Source organism: Notolepis coatsorum (genome assembly GCF_963971535.1).
Source record: "Notolepis coatsorum genome assembly, chromosome: 5".
Taxonomy (NCBI): domain Eukaryota; kingdom Metazoa; phylum Chordata; class Actinopteri; order Aulopiformes; family Paralepididae; genus Notolepis; species Notolepis coatsorum.
This window is the reverse complement of record NC_140169.1, coordinates 99713281-99723786: the sequence shown is the minus strand read 5'-3', so window position 1 is coordinate 99723786 and position 10506 is coordinate 99713281.

The following is a 10506-nucleotide window of genomic DNA, read 5'->3' as shown; positions in this document are numbered from 1 at the left end:
GTTGCCTGCTCTTACCACCTGGGGTCTGCCCGTCAGGAAGTCCAAGACCCACTGGCAGAGGTCATAGTTCAAGCCCAGGTCCCTGAGCTTGGCTATGAGTTTGGAGGGGACTATGGTATTGAATGCTGAGCTGTAGTCAATGAACAGCATTCTCACATAGTTCCCCTGCCTCTTGTCCAGGTGTGATGCTGCTGTGTGCAGCACATGGGCTATGGCATCCTCCGTGGATCTGTTACGGCGGTATGCAAATTGCAGGGGGTCCAGGTTGATGGGGAGGGAGGAACAGATGTAGCCCTTCACTAGCTTCTCAAAGCACTTCATGGCTATGGAGGTGAGGGCTACAGGGCGGTAGTCGTTGAGGCAAGCGGGCGTAGATTTTTTGGGTACAGGGATGATGGTGGACTTCTTCAGACAGGTGGGGATGACAGCCTGTTCTAAGGACAGGTTAAAGATGTCAGTGAATACCGGGGCCAGTTGGTCGGCACAGACTTTTAGGACGCGGCCGGGGATGCCGTCCGGTCCTGCTGCCTTCCTGATATTCACTTTTTTAAAGGTCCGCCTCACCTCATGCTCTGTTACCCTGAACACTGAGTCTCCATCAGCAGACCCCCCCCCCCCCCCCATTGCCGTGGCTTGTAGGCTGGTGTTGTTATTCACAGCCTCAAACCTTGCATAGAAGGTGTTGAGATCATTTGCTAAGGAGATGTCACTGTTCAGTTTGAGGGGGGTGCCTTTGTAATCTGTCATTGTTCTGAGGCCCTGCCACATACCTCTAGAGTCAGCCTGTTCAAACTGAAGTTCAACTTTATCCCTGTAACGCCATTTTTCCTCTATTACTGCTCTCCTGACATTGTATCTTGCCGTCTTGTGTTCTTCCATGTTGCCTGTCATCAGCCCGGTGTTGAGGCTATGACTTGGTGCAAGCTCGTTTATTGACAACTTCAGTATGTAGTAACAGACAGACTCCTTCACGTTCTGTGTAACAATATATATAACTCCAGATCAATGCGCAGCCTTAGAACTACCCCTGCATCTCTTATATACTTCCGTATATGACATCTCCCCTTTTCAGCATGTTATCTCTAACATCATAGGAACATTCCAAATGAAAAGTACTATAGGCTGAACATACCTTTTTAACTTAAATCTGAGACATCATCACACATTCTGGTCTCTGTCTAAAACAATGAACTGTTTAAGCTTTCAAGTGTTATTATTATTATTAAATCACCAACCAACATTTCAACATCCAATACAACATTCCTTTCTTTCTTTTCTTTTTTCTTTTTTTTTAACATTGTACCCAAAACTCTGCAGAGTCCATTTTACCCGACCGATCTACAGGTCAAGTCTCTTGACTGGCTTACTCAGTCGTCCCGATCGGGTCACTGTTTGACCAGACAACGGGGTTGTAGGTGTAGCTGTAGCCACACTCTGACTGGCAGGAACAGTCTCTAACAAGGTGTGTCTGTCAGAGTGGGAGTCTGTCCCTGCGCACTCACCAGGCGTTGCTGGGGTTGGCTGCATCGCAGGCACTGGTTGGAGGTGGCGGCGGTTACGCCGCAGCTCTGTTCCTTGCTGTGTCTGGATGACGAAGGATCTCGGGGTGCTGCTCTCGCTGGAGATCACTGCTGGCAAGGACCACTTCTTGTCATGGTCCAGCTTGGAGAGTACAACGTCTCCTGGTCGCAGGGCGGGTAGGGCCCTGGCCCCATGACGGCAGTTGAAGTAGAAGGCCTGTTTAGCTTTTTCCTTCTGATCCTTCTCTCGCACAGCTGCCTTGCTGGGCCATTTTGGGTGAGGTTTTTCTCAAGAGTGGGGAGGGTGGTTCTGAGTTTCCTCCCCATCAAGAGCTCCGTTGGGCTGTAGCCTGTGGAGGAGCACGGAGTAGACCTGTAGCTCAGTAGAGCCATAGCTGGGTCATCTTGCTTGAGGATTTTCTTTGCCGTCTGCACGGCTCTCTCTGCGTGCCCGTTGCCTTGCGGGTGATGAGGGCTGGATGTGTAGTGTTTGAAGTCCAGTTGCCTAGCCAGCTCCTTGAACTCCATACTTGCAAACTGGGGTCCATTGTCGCTCACCGCTTCCTCAGGAATTCCGAATCTCGCGAACACGGCCTTCAGCCTCTGAATGACTTGTGTACTGGTTGTGGAAGACAGGTGGAGTATCTCGATGAACCTAGAGTAATAATCTGATATTACTAGGTAGTTGTTGTGCTTGTACTCACAGAGGTCCATGGCGATCCTCTTCCAGGGTCGCTCTGGGAGTGGCGTGGAGAGGAGAGGCTCTTTTTGTTGAGTTCTTTTCAGTTCACAGCACACCTGGCACGACGTCACGAGCTGGCTTAACTCTGTGGAGAGACCAGGCCACCATACTGAGGAACTCGCTCTCTCTCTACATTTCACTAGGCCCTGGTGCCCTTCATGGATTCTCTGAAGGATCTCTACTCTCATCTGTCTCGGCATGACAATCCTGTTCCCTCTTAGGACAAGTCCATTTAGCTCTGACAGCTCTGATTTCACTGGGCCATAGGGTCTCGCCTCGATAGGCACCTCGGCCAGGTGTTCAGGCCATCCCTTTTTTATGAGTCTGGCGACTGACAACAGTTCGGCGTCAGCTGCTGTGGCCGCTCTGATCTCGTCCATCTTGCATGTGGACGCTGGGATCCCCTCCATTACACTAGCCACATAGCATGCCACCTCACGCTGTGTGTCCAAGTCTGCATCTGTGTTGGCCATTGGGCTGCGTGACAGAGTATCTGCGACAACCAGAGTCTTTCCAGGAGCATACTCTGCCACCGCGTTGAACCTCATGAGCCTCATGAGGAGTCGCTGGCATCGGAGAGGCACATTGTCCAGGCTGCGAGTGTTAATGAGAGGTACAAGGGACTTGTGGTCAGTTATTAGCTTGAACTGGCCCAGTCCACTGAGGTACCGGTCGAACCTCTCGCACGCCCACACGCCCGCCAGACCTTCTTTTTCAATCTGGGCGTAGCGCGTTTCTGCTTCGGTGAGGCGTCTTGAGCAGTACGCCACAGGTTTCCACTGCTCGCCATGAAGTTGAAGTAGCACGCCCCCTAACCCGTAACTGCTTGCGTCGGCAGACACGGCGGTGGGCTTGCTCACGTCGTAGAAGGCGAGTACTGGTGCTGTGGTCAACAGCTCTTTGATCCTCTGAAAAGCTGTTTGCTGGGCATGGTTCCATGTCCATGCATTCTTGTGCTTCAGGAGCTCATACAGCGGTTGTCCTACTGTTGAGAGGTCTGGGACGTACCTGCAGAGATAATTCACCATTCCCAGCACCCTCCTCAGCTCCTGCACATCTGTTGGCGGCGCCAGCTGCCGGATAGCCTCCACTTTTGCTGGGTCAGGCCGGATCCCGGACTGGTCGATGATGTGCCCGAGAAACCGTAGCTGACCTTGCCTGATGGAGCACTTTTCTCTATTCAGCTTCAGGCCAGCCGTCTCTATGCGCTGCATCACCTTCTCCAGGCGACTGTCATGCTCTTTTTCTGTGGCCCCATAGACGAGAATGTCGTCCATGAAGATCTCGACGCCCTCTAACCCATCCAGGGTCTCCATCATCTTCCTCTGGAAGATTTCCGGCGCGCTTGTGATCCCGAATGGCAGTCGCTTGAAGTTGAACCTGCCAAACGGCGTGATGAAGGTGGTGAGCTTACAGCTGTCTGGGTGACGTGAAGACTGTGGCCCCGCTTAGCTTTGCTGTGATCTCGTCGGTAGTGGGCAGGGTGTACTGTTCTCTTTTAACAGCCTCGTTCAGCCTCTTGAGATCCACACAGATGCGGGCTTTGCCTGTGCTCTTCAGGACCGGCACCATGGGTGCACACCAATCGGTAGGCTGTGTCACCTTCTCAATGATGCCATTCCTCTCCATCCTTTGGAGCTCCTCCTTGACCTTCTGCAGCATAGGGAGAGGTACATGTCACGCTGTGTATACCGCGTACGGCTGGGCGCCATCTTTCAGCAGTATTCTTACTGGTTCCGTTTGTAATGTCCCATGCTCCCCGTATGCCTGCAAATGTTCATTTTTCCCGCTGCTGCTCACCGTTTCCTCCACTCTTCTCACTAAATTCATTTTCACTGACATTGGTCTGCTGAGTAGGTGTTTACTGTAGGCCCCCGGATGACATAAGCTGTGAGTGGGTGTGTCTTACCCTTGTAGGTCACAGTGCTCTGGATCTGTCCTATGCAATGCAGCTCGCCACCTGGGCTGTCCAGTGGTATTTCCGCAGGCTCCAGCGGTCTGCTTGGCATGAGTGAGTGGTAGGTCTCCTCGCGAATGATGCTCACATCCGCCCCAGTGTCGATTTTAAACTCGACCGGTGTGGAGCCCATCAACACCTTGACGGCCCACCTCTTTGGCGACCCACCTGCTTTACTCACTTCCCCCATGTAGTACCCATCTTCTGACCCAGAGTCCTGCTGTTGTTGCTGCACTTCTTTTTGTTCTCTGACCTCACGTACTGCTTTCCTATTTCTACACACTTTACTCCAGTGCCCTACTTTGTCGCAGGTATTACATGTGGACTTTTTAGCTGGACAGTTCTCATCTCTACTGTGCCATGCTCTCCCACATTGTCTACATTGTCCTCTGTCGCCCCCTTGTGGCTTGTTGTGAGTCACCTCGTGTATCGCCCCGCCTCCGGCTGTCTCTCCTTGCATGCTGATCTGCGCGGCAACCTCTTCAGACTGCCTGACAGTCTCTATGGTCAGCGCGAGTGTCAGATCTCTCGTCATCTGCAACTTACGGGAGACTTCTTTGTCGAGGACTCCAACGACGATTCTGTCACGGATGTTCTCATCCTTGCTCGCGCCGAAATCGCAATGCACAGCCAGTTCATAGAAAGCCCTAATAAAAGTCTCTGCTTTTTCTCCTGCTCTCTGTACCCGTTGATGGAAACATGCCCGTTCGTGTATGACGTTCCGTCGCGGTACAAAGTAGTCATCGAACTTCACTAGCACTCTTCCAAAGTCATTTTGATGTGCTACTTCTTCAAATTCAAACGAACGGAATATATTCTCCGACTCGTTTCCCATAGCGTATATCAGACTGCTAACCTGCACGGCACCCTCTTCCTTATCCAACTTGGTAGCCGTTCTGAATCTTACAAAATGCTGCTTCCATTCGGGCCATTCTCCTGGTTTGTCGAAAGGAAAACTCGCCGGCGGTTGAAATTTTGCCATCTTTTGTCTACTTTGCTTCTGACACCATGTAGAATGATCGTCTGGAGGCTATGACTTGGTGCAAGCTCGTTTATTGACAACTTCAGTATGTAGTAACAGACAGACTCCTTCACGTTCCGTGTAACAATATATATAACTCCAGATCAATGCGCAGCCTTAGAACTACCCCTGCATCTCTTATATACTTCCATATATGACAGTGCGCACTTTCAGAGCCTCACGGACGGATTTATCTACCCAAGGCTTTTGATTTGGGTAGATTCTAATTTTGGTAGAGGGGATTGTTTCTTCTACCAGAGTACAGACAAAGTCAAGCACCGTTTCAGTGTATTCGTTAATATTGGCTGTGTTATCACGGAATACACTCCAGTCTGTGCATTCAAGTGCAGCTTGGAGTGTCAGGAAAAGTAGTATGTACATTTACATTCGTCAGTATTATACATTCTCCATCTTTTCATCTTTTCTTCCCCTTTCATTAGAATTAGATTAGAAAATAGGAATAAAATAACGATAAAAAATAAGGAAGTGTAGTTAGAGGTGTAAAGCTCTATCCTTTCTAAGTCTCTTCGTTGATAGTCAAGGTATCGATGTGTTGCAGAAATGGTTGCCAGGTCATTTGGAATGTTTCAAGGGAGCCCTTTAGGGAGAATCTGATTAGCTCAAGCTTAACGCAATGTAGTATCTCATGTATCCATCTGTTGTGAGTAGGTGGGGAAGGGTGTATCCACTTAAAGAGAATAAGTCTCCTAGCGAGGAGGGTAGTAAACGCCACAACTCGTTTTGCAGCCCTAAATATTATCGTAGGGGTATTCGGGATTCCGAAAAAGGCAGTGAGTGGATCTGGGTCCAACGCCACTCCCAGGACCCTACTCAGTGTATCGAATATTGTAGTCCAAAACTCTGTGAGTTTGGGGCACGTCCAGAACATGTGCATATAATCGTCTGGAGATTGTTTACATCTATTACACGCATCCGTTCTATCCGGATATATCTTTGCTAACCTCGCATTGGTGTAGTGAACTCTATGCAGTATCCTACACTGCAGCAAACCGTGTCTTGCACATATAGAGGAAGTGTGTACCAGGTCTAGTATATGATCCCATTGTTCATCTGTAATGATAATTCCCAGATCCTCGTCCCATTTGGCTTTCAGGGAGTCTAAGCAAGTTGGGTTCATCCAAAATATTTTATCATATAAAATTGAGACGAGCCCTTTCCGCCTGGTACCGAGCGATAGGAGAGGGTCAGTCCTAGAGTCTGGAGGACGGCCAGGGAATTGTGGGAATTGGTTCTGAACAAAATGTCTGATCTGAAAAAAAACGGAAAAGGTGGTAATTTGGGAGACCAAACGACGAGAACACACCTCCGGAGTAGAGGTCATTAATGGTTAGCAAACCTTTGTTTGCCCAGCTTCTGAATACAGGATCAGAGCAGGATGGCAAGAATAGGTGATTACGAGAGATTGGAGCTAGCCCTGACGGAGCATGCAGGCCAAATTGTTTCCTAAACTGACTCCAGATTTTCAAAGTTTCCGTCACAATTTGGTTCTGAGCCACCTGTTAAATAGGGACCGAAATGGGTAATTGGGATGTTGCCACAGACCAGAGTGAGTACTTCGAAGAGGAGACTTCCATCCGAGCCCATTGGGGTTGGTCTTCTTCCTCCCTCCTGGTCCTCCAATAAAGGAGTTTGTTTATATTACATGCCCAGTAGTAATAGCAAAGATTAGGCAAAGCCAGACCCCCTTCCGATTTGGGAAGTTGCATAATCGTCCTCTTAATACGTGCTCTTTTGTTACCCCACAGGAATGAACCTATGAGTTGATCAATCGAAGTGAAAAAGGCTTTATTAATAAATATTGGTATATGCTGAAAAGCGTATAGAAATCGGGGTAAGACCACCATCTTTATCAGGTTAACCCTTCCCAGAAGCGAGAGGGGGAGAGAGGACCATCTCGTCAGATCTAGCTTAAAGCGCTCCAGCAGAGGACGGAAATTCTTTGCGAAGAGTTCCATCTGTGATTTGGCCATAAAAATCCCTAGATATGTGAATCCTTCCGTGGCCCTTTTAAAGGGGAAAAGCGATTGAGGAAGCCGTTCCGCAGACGCATTAACCGGTAAATATTCACTTTTCTGGAGATTGAGTTTGTATCCAGAGAGCTGCCTATGTTGTTCTAGAATATCAAGGATAACAGGGATGGACGATGACGGATTGGAGACATAAAGTAGGAGATTGTCGGCATACAATGAGAGTTTATGAACCAGGCCGAACCTCTCAATCCCCTCAAATCTAACCTCACTGCGAAGCCAAATGGCTAAGGGTTCTGCGGCGAGCGCGTAGAGCAAGGGAGAAAGCGGGCATCCTTGACGAGTACCGCGATAGAGCGCAAACTGGCCCGACTTGGTACCATTCACATTGACCGAGGCCACCGGGGACGAGTATAGGAGTCTTATCCATGAAATAAAACCCGGTCCCAAACCGAATTTCTCAAGAGTATGGAACAGGTACCTCCATGTCAAACGCTTTCTCAGCATCTAGGGAGAGTACCATTTCTGGCGCGCCAGTCGTGGTTGTGAAAAGGATATTTAGCAGCCTTCTGGTGTTAAAGAAGGATTGCCTGTCCATGATGAAACCCGTCTGATCCGGGTCTATCAGGAACGGGACCACCTTCTGAAGACGGCATGAAAGGACCTTAGCCAATATTTTACAATCCACATTAAGGAGGGAGATTGGTCTGTAACTGCTACAAAGGAGAGGGTCTTTACCTTTTTTGAGCAGTAGGGATAATGACGCCTCTGATAGCGTGGGTGGCATTTGGCCCTTTAGAAGGGAGTCATTATATACTCTCAGTAGGAAAGGAGCAACCAACACGGAGTACGTTTTATAAAATGCTGTAGTATAGCCATCTGGCCCGGGTGATTTACCACTTTGTAAAGATTTGATTGCCTCAGTCACTTCAGAGATGGTTATAGGCGTGCCTAACTCTTCAGCCTCCGCTCTATTCGCTTGAGGGTACTTGAGAGACTTGAGGGGGTTTGGGCAATCCCAGTCCTGCTGTGAAGATTCCGACGTGTAAAGTTTGGAATAATAGTAATCGAAAATTTCAAAAATGTCCGTAGGGTCTGTTGTAGTGACACCTAATTGGGATTTTATCCTGGGAATCAGTCTAGAGGCCCTCACCACTCATGCTTGGTACACAAGTAATTTTCCGGCCTTATCCCCCTGTTAGAAAAAACGTTGCTTGGTGTGCAAGAGTAGTCTCTCGATCTTACTAGTTGAGAGCAAGTCATATTGTGATTGGAGCTGGAGTCGTTTCTTGTATAGAGCAGGAGTTGGTTTAGATGAATACTGGATGTCCAATCGTTTAATCTCATCTGATATATCCGTTAATTTGGATTGTTCCTGCTTCCCAAAATGAGAGGTAAAGGAGATGGCCTGTCCGCGGAGATATGCCTTAAAGGCCTCCCAGAGCATGTCACTGCCAACTTCAGGTGTGTCGTTTATCTCAAAGAAGACTTTTATTTGTGCATGGATAAAATCCTTAAATTCAGGTTCAGATAGTAAGTGGGAATTGAATCTCCAAAATTTTTAGGGTGTTCTACCCTGGGGGATGTTAATTTCAATGAATGTCGGGGCATGATCGGAAATGACTATACTATGGTACTTAGTAGCGACTACATTATGTAGTCGTTTTTCATCTAGCAAAAAGAAGTCTATCCTCGAATACGTGTGGTGGACATGGGAGAAGAAGGAGAAACATTTATGGGTAGGAAATTTTGCTCTCCAAGGGTCTATAAGGCCAAGTTGTTCCATATGAAATTTCAGGATGTTCGCTGCTTTGGAGATGGTAGTTCGTCTATCCGAGGACCTATCCAATTCTATGTTTTGGACCTGGTTAAAGTCTCCTCCAATAATTATGTGATGATCATTAAGGTTAGGTATCAAGGAAAATAAGTTAGACACAAATTTATCATTGTCCCAATTTGGCACATATATTGAGGCCAAAACCACTGGAATGTTTTGCAGCCTGCCCGACACTATAACATATCGTCCGTCAAGATCAGTTAGAATGGTGGCAGGCTCGAAGGGTACATCCCTATGTATAATGATTGCAGCTCCCCTGGCTTTGGCTGAGAATTTAGAATGAAAAACGTGTCCCATCCATGCTCTCTTAATGCGGGGGATATCTGAGGTGCAGATGTGTGTCTCCTGTAAAAAACAAAGGTCACCCTTGAGCATTGTCGGCCACGTCCGTTTTCATTTGGTCAAGTTTATTTTCCAAAGCAGTAATGGCTTTTCTGAACTCGGTGGTCATAGCCTCTTTGTGGCTATCAAGCAGGGCGGCCAGCCAGGCCTTGCTAAAAGTATCGTCAGACTCTTCCTCGTTCGGAACATCGCCCCGTTTTGATCTTGGAGTCTTGGATGTCATCTTTGCGACGATAAATACTTAGTTAGCTATATCGATGTTGGCATATAAACAAGAATTGTGAGGTTTTGGAGTCTTAAAACGTAGTAATTAAAAAAACATGAGGGAGAGAGGGAAAAACGCGTCCTACTCACTGCTCACCATACCGGAAGTCCGGTTGTGTATTTTTTTAATACAATAATTATAATAATTATATATATATAATTAAAGCCCTATTTGTTGCCTGTCAATTGCCGTTTCAGGCAACACAATCCGTTCAGCGGATCTCGAGTTACATGCCGATGTGTGAGGCAGCGCCAAAGTACACAGCAGAGTCAGATTACCACCCCCGACTCCCGGGGCTCTAGCTCCGTCAATCATTTGGCAATCTCAAAGATTATTGGAAAGGGTTGTAGCCAATGAGTGTGGCTTTCCAATGATACCCAACGTGGGGATGTGCGAATCAGGGATCAAAGTGAAAAGTCACGAGCGAAAACCGGAAGAGGAAAAAACGCAGAATGAATTGAAGTCAATGAGGAAATGGTTTACTGGAGAGCTTTATTTATTTATTTATTTTACAGTTGACCAAAATCGCTCCTAATCACTCATTTCTGAACGGATTCTTATGGAATTTGGACATGTACTACATAAGACTTCAGGCTATGGACCCACGGTGTTATCCAGCTCATATCAATTTCTTTGGAAATACTATATTTAATATTGCAACTACTACAGAAAAACGTGAGTAACAAGTTTTTCTACAACTCAAGTTAAAGCCTATGTTACTCTATTTAATTAGCACTAAGAGTGAACTTTCTTTATTGTATCAGAAACTTCACAATATTATCTTTCAAACGAGACCAGGCTTATGCATGTGCTATAAGTATAAAGTATAGTATT